We start from the raw sequence: 14,361 nt of genomic DNA, 5'->3' as shown, positions 1-14,361 counted from the left end.
AGTAACATGTACATTTTAAATTTATGTGGAACCTGGAAGGAACGAGGACCTTGAAAACTATCCCGTCTTCTGTGCAGGGTTTGTGGAAGGAGCTCATTAGTCGATGTTTGAGCTCAGCTTCAGCATCTGGTGACCCCTTCCTCCATTGCGCTTTTCCTTCGGTGTCCTGCACATAATGAAAGTTGAGTTCAATAGTGATAGTGATGAGTACTAATAAATAAAATCTGTATAGGACAGCAATGGTTAACCTAAAGCAAGTCATGTCACTATGACAGTGCTTGAATGATGTAGAACAATAACATTTAATAAAAAAAAATAGAATAATGCTAGAAAATGTTATTTCTACATACATGGGGAGCAGCAGTGGATGAGGAGGGGCCAGTGGCAGGTGGAGGAGATGCAGCAGCACCAGGTGAGGCAGAGGAAGGTCCATCCTCCTCATCATCATCATCACCAACATTATGAGTGGATCCATCCTCCTCCTCGCTTTAATGACGGCATAGCGTGATTACATTATTGTACTAGCTATATTGAAAAAAAGCAATACAGAAAGCTGCATACGTTTTTTTTTATTTTTTATTGAGCTAGTATTCAGAATGTCAACAATAAATTATCGAATAAATTACAAACCTACCTTGCTGCTGCTGCTGCCTCTCCAGTCATGTTTGCCGAGGTCTCTCTTGGAGATGAGGTGCTCCACAAGAGAGAGGACGGTGAAGAACGCTCACTTCACGGCACTACAGTAGATACCGCTGACCACTGCGCTCCTCGGTCACCGTCCTCCCCTCATATAAACAGACCCTTCAGGACGTCTCATCTGAATTAAATCAGAAACAGTACTTATTTATCCCGTCACCATACATGCGTAGTTTCTACAGTCGCAGCAGTACATTCGCCTCGTAAACTCGGTGGACTTGGTGTTTAGGCGAATATAACTTAAGTAAACTTACGTAAATAAAGGTGTCGACTCACCAGTCACGCCACCGTTGTGGTGAACTTACCCTCCGGACAAGATTCTTCCAATTTATGTTCCGGTGGAAAAATGCGCAATTTGTGCCACGGCGGAAAGTCTGCATGTAAACAACCGCAGCGATTAGCTTCTCCTCCTCCGGGACACGTCACTCGCGGATCTGGTCTCTGATTGGTCAACACTCCGCGACTGGTTGCAGTAGTTCAAAAAATTTAACTACTGCGACTGTCGCAGTAGCCCAGTTGTGTCGTCTTGAGTAGCCGTAATCGCTGCATGTAGCTCAAATCGCGTAGCGTCGCACACTCCAGTCGTATCGCGGCCATGTTGGTCGCTGTCAATCGGCCAACTCCATTGACTTTGTATGCAAATCAGTCGTGTCACTCGCGGAAGTCGCGTTCGGTGTGAACGTACCTTTAGGCCATCGCATCTCATCTCAGGGTGCTGTGCCACTACCAGCTAAAGTGCAAGCCGTGTCAGCTTTCCCTCGACCAGTTTCTGTCAAGTCCCTGCAGGAGTTTTTGGGCATGGTTAATTTTCCTGCCCAGTGCAGCTCACCTCTTGCAGCCGTTGTATGAAGCTTTGAGGCTGAACTATCAGGTCGAATGGACCTCAGAGAGGCAGCATGCTTTCGACAGCACGAAAGCTGCTCTGGCTAATGCAACACTTTTGGCTCATCCTGCGTCTCAGCTACCCATTGCTCTCACAACTGATTCTTCCGACATTGCTGTGGGGGCTGTGGTGGAACAGCGTGTGGCTGGTGTGTGTCAACGTGCCAAAGTACAGCAGCACACAAAGGCCCCTCTGGAACCATTTGCGATTCCAACTAAGCGATTTGATCGCGTCCACGTTGACTTGGTGGGGCCACAACCATCTTCTCAAGGTAACACACATTTGCTCACAGTGGTGGATTGTACCACTCGGTGGCCTGAGGCTGTTCCTCTTTCTTCTACTTCTACCGCAGAGGTGGCACATGCGTTCCTTTTTGCTTGGGTCGCATGTTTTGGAACTTTGTCTGAATTACTTGAGACACAGGTTCCCAGTTTATTTCTGAGCTATGGTCGGGATTAGCGAAGTCCCTGGGGACACAGCTTCATCGCACAACTGCGTATCACCTGCAAGCGAACGCTATGTGTGAACGTTTTCATTGCGTGCTGCTCTCTGTGACACAAACTGGGTTGATTCTTTGCCTTGGGTGATGCTGGGGTTGCGTTCGGCTCCTAAGGAGGATCTAGATGCCTCTCCTGCGGAGTTGGAGTTCGGTCAACCATTTCGTCTGCCAGGGGAGTTTTTGCCTGAGGAGCGGGCAGGGTTTCGTTGCCACATGCTGACTGAGGCTTTTGCAGGCCCAGTGCCGGTGCACCATTGTTTTCCGCAGGAGCTGGCGACGGCTCGTTTTGTTTTTGTCCATCATGACGCTCATAGGTCTCCTCTTAAACCCCCGTATGATGGTCCTTTTTGAGTAATAGAGAGGGGTGTTTTTTGCTATAGATGGGAGGCCGTCTCAAGCAAATATCACTGGACAGACTCAAGCCTGTGCATTTTGTGACAGGGGAAGATGTGGTGCCAGCCCAGGTGCCGCGTGATGGGCGTCCCCCGGCTGTAGGTAAGTATAAGTAACTTACCTACAGTATAAGTAAGTATAAGTATAAGTAAGTATAAAAAACTACCACACAGTGTATGACGCCAATGAAAATAGTTAAATCCTGCTTATGAAATGATTTTATACACTTAAAAGTACTTATGCACTATATAATTTGTCTAGTAGATGGATGGTTTAAAATCAGGAAAGTTTTAATTGCTTCTACACTGACTGATGGAATGATAAAGGATATCTAATCTAAATCTGATCATGTCTTTGACAAGACAGCAGGTTGTTCTATTCGGGATCCCACCGACAATACCTCCGATTAGTGGTTTGTTTGAGGAAGAAGACCACCCTGGAACTGGAGACCATCGAGGTTTGAGGGTCACCAGAGACAGGGTTGTTGCTGGATACTGCTGACGTAGACAACTGGGTAAGTGCTTATATTACTTGTTGGAGATTCAAGATAAATCTGAAAACACTAGTTTTGAGTGCCCTGTAGTTGTGAAAATCGATTACCTGCAAGCAGTTATAGTAGGTGTAGATGTAAAAGTTACTTATTTCTATTTCAGGTGAGGTGTTGTCATCGATGCCAACTCAACAACCTAATGAAGACCCAGATACCAACATTGCATCCCATTAAGGTATTGTGTACATTTTTGGTTTTTGAATGCCAGAAAAATATGAAACCCTTAAATTGCTAATGTTCCCCTAGGTAACTGAAGCTTGGGATGTGGTTGGTTTGGACCTCATTGGCCCTCTCCCGGAAATTCCCAAAGGGCACAAGTACATCATGACAATGACAGACCTCACCAAGTGGGTTGTCGCCGAGCCAGTGAGCAGCAAGACTGTGAATGAAGTGTGCAGGGCTATCGTCAACAAGCCCCTTTTGTTCGGCATGGTCAGGAAAATTATCACTGATCAAGGAAAGGAGTTTGTCAATGAGATAATTATAAATCATGACTGTCTTTTTTGTTTTTACTCTTGATATTTATAAACGCCTACAACTGCAATTACATCCACAGTTAAACACCCAAGTCTGTCAAATGGACAGGCACGAACTATGCTTTTTTTGATCCAGACATATTTTTTCCCTGGTATATGAGTTTTATTTTGAAACTTGACTTATTTATGTATGAATATAATTGTATTTTCTCTTAAATTGCTTTGTATAATTTATTAATGCATTTGGTGTCACGAACCCCCCTCCATCTGTCTGGAGGCTGCACAAGATGGCTGACCGCCCCCTAAACACATCAGAACTAGCGGTCTGAGATGATGGAGATGTCGTAAGTCCTGCCAGAGAACCTGTCGAAAAACAAGAATCACTGTATTAGATCTCACAGATGAAGATGAAAACATGGAACTACATGAAACCTCGTCACACAACGAAACACTGTGATCAGCAGTGGGTGAATCACCAGACAGAATCCTTTTTTTTTTTTTTTTTTTTTTAATGAACATCAGCGGACGGGAGTTGGATACGGACAATGTCTGAAGGGACCCAACCTGGCACGATCAGGGCCTCTCGCCTCCGCCACCTCTCTCCGCGGAGCACTGCCGGAGGGACCTGGTCTCTGCTCCCTGTTTGGAGACAGATTTGATTAACAACTTGTGTTTTGCTGTCATCAATTCAGTGAGTGACACCACATTTCCCTCTGTTTCTCTATCACCTCTTGAATGGTTGAGTTTTGTTTTTTGTTTTTTTAAACATACTGTATATGGGGTGGACTTGACTGAAGTCCTCTAGGTATAAAATGCACGTCCTGCCACTGGTGTAACGGGTCTTTACTGTGATCAATGCACGGTCAAAGATTCTTACCTTCTTGTTGGCAAAGAATAAAAGAAGTGTCTTGAGTTCAATTTATAAAAATCTTTTTTCTTCCTTCTGTTCAAGATTCAGCTTTGCTGTGTGGCACAACAAAGTGGTTCACTGTTTTCTAGATTTGTATACAGATGGCAAGTTGAATATCAGAAATGTATCATTACAGTATGGGTTGCCAGCTCACGATCAAACAATCTATCTTCTTTCATATCACAACTTCTCTAATTTTCCTTCACAGCCATCTTGACAATTCAGTGATGACCTGGTCACATTTAAAACTATCAAGTGGAGTAGGGGGCCATATCTGAGGTCTACAGTCGCATTTCATGTCTCCAGGATAATTTGAAGCCAAAAAGGGCATGGGAAGAAGACGAGGCATTGTGGGATCAGCTGGTCAGTGATATCCAATCACATCTTGTCCTCGCTTTTCTCTCATCCATTTCAAAGTCATCTGTGGGACTAATTTCTCCAAGTTGAGGTTGGCAAATATGTTCTCAAGTGGAAGACATGTGTCTGAACTGTGTCTGATTTAGGTCACGTTTTTTTTCTTGTCAAAAACTGGATACAGCGTGGGTCAATTACTTGAAGACAATCTCCATGATCTTGGGTATTACAGTGCAACCTTGCCCCCTTGTCGAACCTCGGCTGACAACGTAAAACTAAATTCTAGCCAAAAAACGTCATTAAGTTCACATCTTTGATTGGCATTCTTTTGCTTTGTTAATCTCCAAAGCTGCCAACATTATCAATGTGGCTATGTGACATAGCATTTTTTTTTAAACTTGAAAAAATGAAATATACACTGAGAGGTCCATCAATCAAGTTTACAAAAGTTTGAGAGCCTTTGTTAATATACTTTGTAGCTCTGTAGGTTTTCCGGACTGAGAGTGGTATTTTGGCATTTTGGCATCTTTGTGGAACTAGGTCTTTAAGCATATTGATACAGTTAATTAAGCCAGGTTTGGAGAGGGATGGGGAAGGTGATGGGTGGCTGTGACCTATTGTTTTAGATTTTTATTTAATTTTATCATCTTTATTTTTAGTGTTGTCTGTTTCACGTTTAAAATAAGAAAATGGTAAACGATATAGTAAACTGTAAAGACATTTTATTTTGTCGATAGAATATATACATAATTCAGAAATTCTTCATTATCACAAAGAAGTATTATCCAAGAATTCCCATCACAAGTATAGTCTTGATTTGCTGTTGGCTGACTGAAAAAGCATTATATTTGATTGTGGTTGACAGGCTGAACCTTTTAATTTGCTAGGGGATTTATTTACAGCCAGTGCTAAATATCGCAACACTGGATGATTGCAATGCAATGTACTGGATGCGAACGCCGTGGCTAAAGAATGGAGGAAAAATGGAGAAATGCAAGTTTCAAGTGGATGGAAGATGAACGATTCAGAAGCTGGTTAAAGCCCGTGAACAACAAACCCTCAGAGGCATTTTGCAGCTTGTGCAAAAAAAGGCAGGCAGCACTTAACTGTGACAATTTTTTTTTTTGCAGTGACCAGTAATGGCACTTCTCCTGTCATTAGACCTGCAGCTCCCGTTAATACCACCTCTCCTGCTTCAGTTGCTGCCCCCAGCATAGCCAGAACAGTGGGGAAGACACAGCGATATGCGAGTGATATTTGGCACAAATGCGTCTTTGGGAGCGGAGGTGCTCTGGTGTCTGAACACTTCAGTGAAGCAGTTTGACAGCTTTCTTTCTCAGCATAGCAAAAGTCAGGAGTTTCTTTCCTTCAAACCCATGTATCAGTGGCTTGATGTTTTTCTTCATGAAACCAGGATTATCCTAAGCTGCAATGTTTTTTTTTTCAACGCCTGCTGCTCTTATCTTCATGGACAGTCTACAGTGGAGAGAGGTTTCTCTGTCAATAGGGAAGTGGAGAGTTGCAACATAACTGAAAATACTTTTGACAAAATACAGGATGTACCTCGATAAAGAAAGGAGGGAATGAAAAGTTGAAATGCATTGGCGTAAAAGAAAAGCCCTGGAGGACGAGTTAGAAACAGTAAGAAAGAAAACGTCTGTGCTAAAAGAGGTGTGCGATGAACTTGCTGAGAACAGTGAAAACAAAGGTGGAACAGTCTTGGATCAAATGATCACCGAGTCAAATATTCTGAGGAGGACACACAAGGACAAATGCCCGGAAGTAGAAAAAGTTGAGACAGAGTTGGAGCGAAAAGGAAAAGAACTGAGACAGTGTGTGTGTGGCTTATTTTTGGCCAGGCTTATTTTGTGAAGCACACAATTCAACAACGTATTAAAAATGGCCTTGTCAAATGCTTACTGTGAGTGTCAGTGAAAGTAACTGCATTGAAACATGGGCATGAAAATAATTTAAAGTGGCATTAAAAAGGGCATTAAAAAGCATTAAATAAGATTTGCTGATACATGCAGAAACCCTGTATTTGAACATGCAGCAAGATAATTTCACTTAAGATTTCTTGAATTAATATTATGAAGACTGTGGCGCGAGACCAGGGACAGCTTACATTGGCATTGAAAAAAATGGCTGAAAAAAAAGAATGTAGGAATTTGGAAAAAAAAAAAAAAATATATATATATATATTCTCATTTTATTTTGATACCATTCTCGTGTTCTACCTCAATACAAAATATATATTTATATATAATTTTTATATAATAATAATTTATATATAATTTTTTGAGCCAATAATCCGTTTTTCAGTTTCAATGTTCGTCTTTCAACTTCTCTTCAAGGTGGCGCTGTTTTAGTGTGCAGAGGGGATGATATTCGCATATCGGTGTAACATTGAGTGTTCGGTGAACAGTGTTCGGTGAAGCTCATGCGCCACATCGAAGATGTTGAATTCCACTTCAAAAGCTCAGGTAAGTAATTTTTCTGTGAATGTAACACTGATATAAAATCTATCGTTACTCTGTAGCGTCCTGAAGACTTTTAAACCAAGGATTCTGTCTGGAGACAAGTTATGATCGGCTCGTCTGAGCGCTAAATGATATGTGTGCAGTCAAATAGTGTGGATTAATGAAGACTTCCATAGTGTATGCTGAAATTCGGCAATTTTCTTAAAAAAAAACAAACAGTCACGCATGTCTCGTCCCATTGTTAGTAATAGCATACACTTTATGACTGTGTCAGAAAAAACAAACAGTAATGCTGTATAATAACATTTATAAATACAAATTCTGATATGAGTCAAGACGTGGAGCGGGACCCAAGTGCAGTGGTGAAAGTCACAGGAGCGAGTAAAAAACAATATTTTAGTCTTTAACAACAATAAAACCACAACATAAAGCGTCAGCGAACCGGGAGAATCAAAGCAAAGCCAGAATGTCCAAACAGAGTCACCAAACTAGCAGAAGTCCATAAACGAGAATAAGAGTGCAACAGAAAGTGTCACCGAACCGGGAGAAACAAACAACTTTTGTCTCTCTGTTTCCAGATTTGAGCACAATGAACAGAGATAGTCAGTCACAAAATAAACCAGGAAACGCACGGAAATAGGAAGAAACAAAATACTAACTCAGGCACCAGGGTTTCAGAGAGTAATCAAAATAAGCTAGTAAGAGCACAGAAAAAACCAACGAACAAGGAGAGCCAATTTGCCACAGGAACAAGAAGAGTTGATCTGGCACACATTGCTGGAGTCCAGGTGTTCTTATACTCAGGTGATCAGGGGTTGATTGGCTCCAGCCGTGTGCCACAGGAACAGGAAGAAAGGAGGGAGAAAGCAAAACAGGACTCACGTGACCAAAATAAAAGCGCAATCATGACAATAAACATGTCAATATTAGCATTTATGTTTGCAGATTGACAAGGCAGTGTTGCGGGTCATGAATGACCAGCAGATGAAACATTGGGTCATGTGGTGAAAGAATTGCTGTCCTTGCCATCTGCCAACAAAGTGGCATTTAAGATGGTGAAGCACTTCTTCAGAATCTCCAGAGCTGTATGCACACCCCCTACGTCATTAGGTTTTGTTAGAGTTCAGTAGTGGACGGGGAACACAAGAATTTAACTATTAATAATTACCTGCAAGTGAGGGCCAGGGGTGGAGGAGGTACAATGCATGTCTCCATTGATAAGGCAGCCACTGTGGAACAACTTCTGGAAGATGGAAAAGCGTTGTTTTTCCCAGGTGGGATTTCAAGACCAGCACCAACACTTTTCCTTTAGCACCAGTGACAACAAAAGAAAAAAGTCTCACACTGCACTATTGGTGATCTTTATGACACGTCAAAACTCAGATTGACTCAGATGCTCAGATTTTATATTTGCACTCAACAGAGAACAGAGGAAGCCTCTGATTCGAGTTCATCTGACATCTGAAGACACCAAGGTTGGATTTGTCAAACAACGAAGAAGAACAGCAGGAATCTGAGCAGGGGCAAGTTACCTTCTCAGGTAACGCAATGTCTGACATTGGCCATAGGTCTATTCCTGAACTCTCCCCATAAGACTGTCATGACCCAGATGAGGCCACACTTGTGTGGAATCCAGGAGAAATTCATTGTAAGGGAGATGAGGAAGATATAGTAGTGTTGACATTGAATAACATCTATCAAGAGGACATTCTCCAGGTAATAAGCTCAGATTCGTCAACAAACCGAGCAGAATAACAGATTTATTTTGTGTATGATGAAGCGTTTGGGAATGTAAAAACATTTGTATGTAATGTGTTCTCTCTTTTCATATATATTTCATGGTTATTGGTGTTTTATAAGATTTATTTTATAGTGGAGCAACAAACACAGTTATCAGCAGAAAATATAATTACCTACTTAGACCTTAATCATCTGTTTCTTTAGTTCACAGGATGATGGAGTGGATCGCTTGGAGAATGATGCATCCCTAACATCAAGCAGTCAACTGACCCTAAACTACTGCAACTGTTGCCTCAGAAAATCCTGAAATGACCATCTGTGTTTCAATCCTTAGGATTAAGGCGCTAGATGATTGTTTGGCTGTGTTTCTTGGCGAGGACACCATTATTTCAAACCTAAAGATGGTGTTTGTGGGAGAAAAGGCGATGCTGGAGTCTCACGAGAGATGTACACTGCGTTGTCAGAGTAATTTCTAGAGTGATGTGAAGGAGAAATGGAGTGACGCCAGACTTTGCGGTGGCTGAATGGCAAGCAATTGGGCAGATCTGGGTGAAGGGATTCACAGACCAAGATGTCATGCTATCCAAGGCATTTATTTCAGTCTATATCCATGGTCATGATTTTCTTGAATCAGACATTCTGATGGAGTCATTTCACAACTACATCCTCCCAGTAGAAAGTGCAGAAAGGCTCTCCTTTACTGCACCAATGTCACAGTTAACGATGTTGTTACTAGGGGTGGGACTAATTACAAAATGTGTGATTAATTCATCTCAATTAATCACAGTTTAATGGGACATGAATATTTGCCTCAAGAAGCCACATTTTTCAATATAAATGAATTTGGTATATTACTGAATCATAGAACCTTACATACATTTATACAACAAAATGTTGTTTATTTTGCATTAAAAAAACATCCCCAGACAAAAGCAAGCAGATTAAAGAGACAGTTTCAGTGCCATCTGAAGTACTTTCCAGAACAGTCATCATTTTAAACGTTAAATAACAATTCCACATGAGGTGGCATTTCTACAATCTAAAAGTGTAAAACCCTAAATCCTTTTTATACTTCCAGCTTCCTGAGTAAAAATCTCTGTTACATTAGGCCATAACAGTTTGGTCTACATTTTAGTGCAAAAACAACAAACACATTGGCCTCACAGTACATCTATGTCTATTTCTACTCCCCCTTTTTCAGCCAGTTGCTCAGACAAACTAACCTGTTCACATTTTCAGAGATCAAGGCAGCTCTCTTCTTTGTTACCATGAATATGTAGATAGATACGATTGTTATCACAATCTTATCACAATATGATTATACACGTTTGTATATCTATGCCTTTTTTGTTTGTTTTACATAAGTAGAGCATGTTGTTGTGAATGCAAAACTGTTTTATTGCGTCATAATCTTGAACAGTGAACTACAAAAATGAACATACAACTCTGTCCTTAAGGCACATTGGAATTTACAAAAACAAGTTGACTGACCCTTGATGGACTCAGCCTGTTCCTCCGGTCAGAGATTATCTGCCCAGTCTTGGAAAAAAATCTTTCTGATAGTACAGATGTGGCCACGATGTACAACCTGGCCATCACGACATAAAGCCTATAGTTAACTGAGGAACTTCTCTTCCACCATGACAACAGCTGAATTGTGCCTCTGGCAGGTATGTCTGCCTCTCTATTACGAGGTCTGATATAGTACAAGGTCTCGTACTTTTCATCCTCACCTTGAATTCACAGGTGCTACAGTTGCTAGGACAGTCTTCACCGTCTCCTCTGCCTTCTGTGCTTGGCGAAACCAATATGTTGTAAATGGAATCCACTCAGCCCAATGCCGAGGCCACTTCTCTCATCTGGGAGTCCAGCAGACAGGTGTGGTTTCAGTTTGAGGACTTTGTTTTTTGCACAGATCTTCTGTCATCAAAATGACCACTGTAATGTGGTTCAATGGTTGACGTTCATTCAAAACTTTTAACTACTTGCCTTTCAGCATCGGGGTTGAAGAATGGTGACAATGTCCAAAGCCATTTTCTATTAATCTGGGGTCCCTCCCATCCCTGTTTCCCCATCCCTCTCTCTCTCTTCCCCCTTACAACCCTTCATCCCGCCAGACGTCACACAAAAATACATGTGGGCAATACAGGGTGTATGATCCCATTGCAGGTACTTTTCTCCGCTAAAACCATGTTGCTGGTACAGTGTGTGACCAGTAACACTCTTGTCTCTCAGACCTTGTTCCTATGGGGTGTCAAGGAGGATGCTACAAACCTGTTCCATGTGCTTGAGAGAGTCATTTGTTTTATGTTATTTCTTGGTATGTTTTGGAAAAAAATAAACAGTTTTTAAAATACTCCTCTGTTATTTTATGTATCTTCTAATATTTCTCTTTTTAGAGTGCCTGCATTCTCCCCTCAACGGTGATATTTTGCTGAGCTTTTACTTGTTCATATGGTGTCAAACACCAGGCCAACTCTTCAAGATGGTTTAGACTATGCCTCATGATTAATATTGTTGTTATGCATAAATCTAACTAATTGAGGCATCAGAAGCTCTGAGGTTGTGCTGGTTGGACATTTATACCATGCAATGATGCCCAACCACTTCAAGCAGTAAATTGCATACAGAACGTCTGCAAACAGAAAGATTGCGAAATTTGGTCAAAATTGTTTAACAGCATGCCATGTTTGACACTTTGCTTTATTTGTAAAATGTTGGTAAAGTCAATTAAATTGACGTTTAAATCCTACTGCAATTACAATTCAATTGCAGTATTGTAAGTCGCCACTAAACTAAGAACTGTAACACAAAAAAAAAAAAGATTTGTTATTTTTACTGAACAAGAGTTGTTTTGCCCATCACTCGTGGATACATCCTGTATGACTGGTTATTTTTCTTGACCAAGTCTTGTTTGTTCCTTGTGTAGTTCTGCTGTATTGGCAGGGCTGTTTTTAAAGTGACCCACTATCCTGCGACATTTTGCCAACACATCAGTAAACCTATGATCAGAAAGACTCACAGTGATGGTTCCTTGTAAGTTGTGAGCAACACTAGCCATGTGTTGGAATGGGAGGTGTCTTGCTGCAGACTTCATAGTTCTTGCACTGTCTGTTCCTATTGAGGTGATGTTTTGTTGCCAGGCCTCTGCCACAGAGGCAAACTGCTCAGCACAGTTTTCAGCATAGTGTCTAGTATTTGTCTTCTGCACAGTCAGGGCAAAACATTGAAGATGCCATTCTCCGTCTGTGACATCAACGTGTGCAGTGACACCGACGTAATTTGAGTTACTTACGGAGGTCCAATGATCCCCAGTCAGAGCCACAAATTCAGTTTTCTGCACTGCATCGAGCTTTGCTTGTTTTTCGTTTTCATAAAGCTGCTGAATTTTGCTTGAAATAGTCTTTCTGCAAGTCAGCTGAAAAGTTGGATCAGATGTTCCTATCTGTAACACATTTTCTAAACCCTTATCTTCTACCACCGAAAGTAGTCTACAGTCCAGAGCAATCCATTTCTCCACCGAATTTGTGAGTTTGTCAGACGTCGACTTACTCATTTTAGCCCCGAGTTCTGTCGTTTGTTCCAGTGAGAGTTGCTGACACCGCTTGCTCGTACTTGGTCCAGGATTTGAAGGGCTAACAGCTACAGTGGCTTCGCATTCAAACAAGACAGTGTGACATATTTGTATGAAACAAAAAAGGGAAACATGAGGCCCAATTGCTGCAAACTAAGATGACTCTTTCGCAGACAGAAAAGACAACATTTAATCATCTCCAGCATTCAGCCCTCTGATAAGAAAAAATTCTGCACCTCTGCACAGTATCATCTGTCATCTGTGTCGACCAAACTTGGATGCGCTTCAATGTTGAAACTGGCCTGAACAGAAAGCCTGTTGGCCACACATGTGGAGCAACTGTCATAATGGCCTAAGAAGTGACCCAGGTGCCAATGATTACAGGCTGACAGAAGGCACGGACAACGGTATTAAATTAATAAATTTAATACAAAATCACAAGTACAAACGACGAAGTCGGGAACTAAAGGCACCGGAGCCAAAACACGAACTGGGATATACACAGAGGGAAACACTGGAAACATCTGTAACAAAAGAGACTCCAAAACGGTGACAGATCCAGTCAATTCTGTCTCCGTGTAAACGACACCTGAGAAAGGCTGCTCATCTAGCTCAGTGAAATTAATGATTATTTGTTTGGCAATTAGCTTAGCGTTCGGAATGTCACTCTGGGATCGGCGGGTGTTGCCAAGCGCCAGCTTCGCTAACAGCTGCTGAGAAACCAGCGCTCTCACTTTCATGACCCCGGAACATTCTCCATGCTCCGTCCTTTGTTTCGTAACATGTTTGTTTTGAGGCTGTTTGGGGGGCTGAGTCTCCTCATTAGTTCCCGGTTTGAAATCCATATTCCTTCAGTTTCTATCCTGCCACCGACCGACCGTTCACATCACCAGTGACACGCGTGACTACAAGGCACTTCGTCATTGGTTGAAGGAGAAGTCACGAGCATTGTGGGAACTCAGACAGTAGTAGCTTGCAGCGCCGCTTGGGAGCGTAAAACTCACAAAGAAAAGTTGCATTTGTGATGCAAAACCAGTCGGTTTGTAAATTAAATGCGAATCGAAATTAATTGAAAATTAAATCAGACACAAGGGTGAATCGAAATCGCGATTTTTTTAACGATTATATCGTGCAGGCCTACTGCAAACATCATTGTCCAAACACCATTGTTCCACTCCTCTTCTGTCATCAGTCAAAACATTTCCCTCTCTATCCTTGATCACCCAAACTTGCTGCACGTCCTTCCCTTCTCTATCTCTCTGCCTTGCAATCAAGTACAAATCTCTTGCACCCTCCTTACTGTCCAACCTCACATACAAGTCCTCGTAGGCCCTCTGTTTGGCCATTGACACCACTACCTTTGTCTTTTACTGGGCCTCCCTGTACTCCTGTCTACTCTCTTCTGTTCTCTCAACATACCACTTTTTCTTAGCTAACCTCTTCCTTTGTACGCACTTGTGCACTTCTTCATTCCACCACTAAGTCTCTTTATCCACTTTTCTTCCAGACACACCAAGAACTCTTCTACCTGTCTCCCTGATCACCTCAGCTGTAGTTTCCCAGTCATCAACCAACAACAACCAAGCGATCCGAGCCCCTCATAATATAATAGAAATTTTCTCAGCCAGTACATCTCTAACCAGGAAGTATGGCGCAAGCACAGCTGAGACTTTCTTTTTGCATTTTGGCCAAACTGTCTGAATCTGCTGTCTTAGTTGTGTCAGTTCAGGGCACATGTCACAAGCTGCACTGAACTCTGATAAAGACACAACATGAGAAGATTCATGGAACACAGCTGCAACCATA

This window comes from Synchiropus splendidus, chromosome 4 (genome assembly GCF_027744825.2).
Source record: "Synchiropus splendidus isolate RoL2022-P1 chromosome 4, RoL_Sspl_1.0, whole genome shotgun sequence".
NCBI lineage: Eukaryota > Metazoa > Chordata > Actinopteri > Syngnathiformes > Callionymidae > Synchiropus > Synchiropus splendidus.
The sequence above is the reverse complement of the archived record's forward strand: the minus strand, read 5'-3'. Positions refer to the sequence as shown.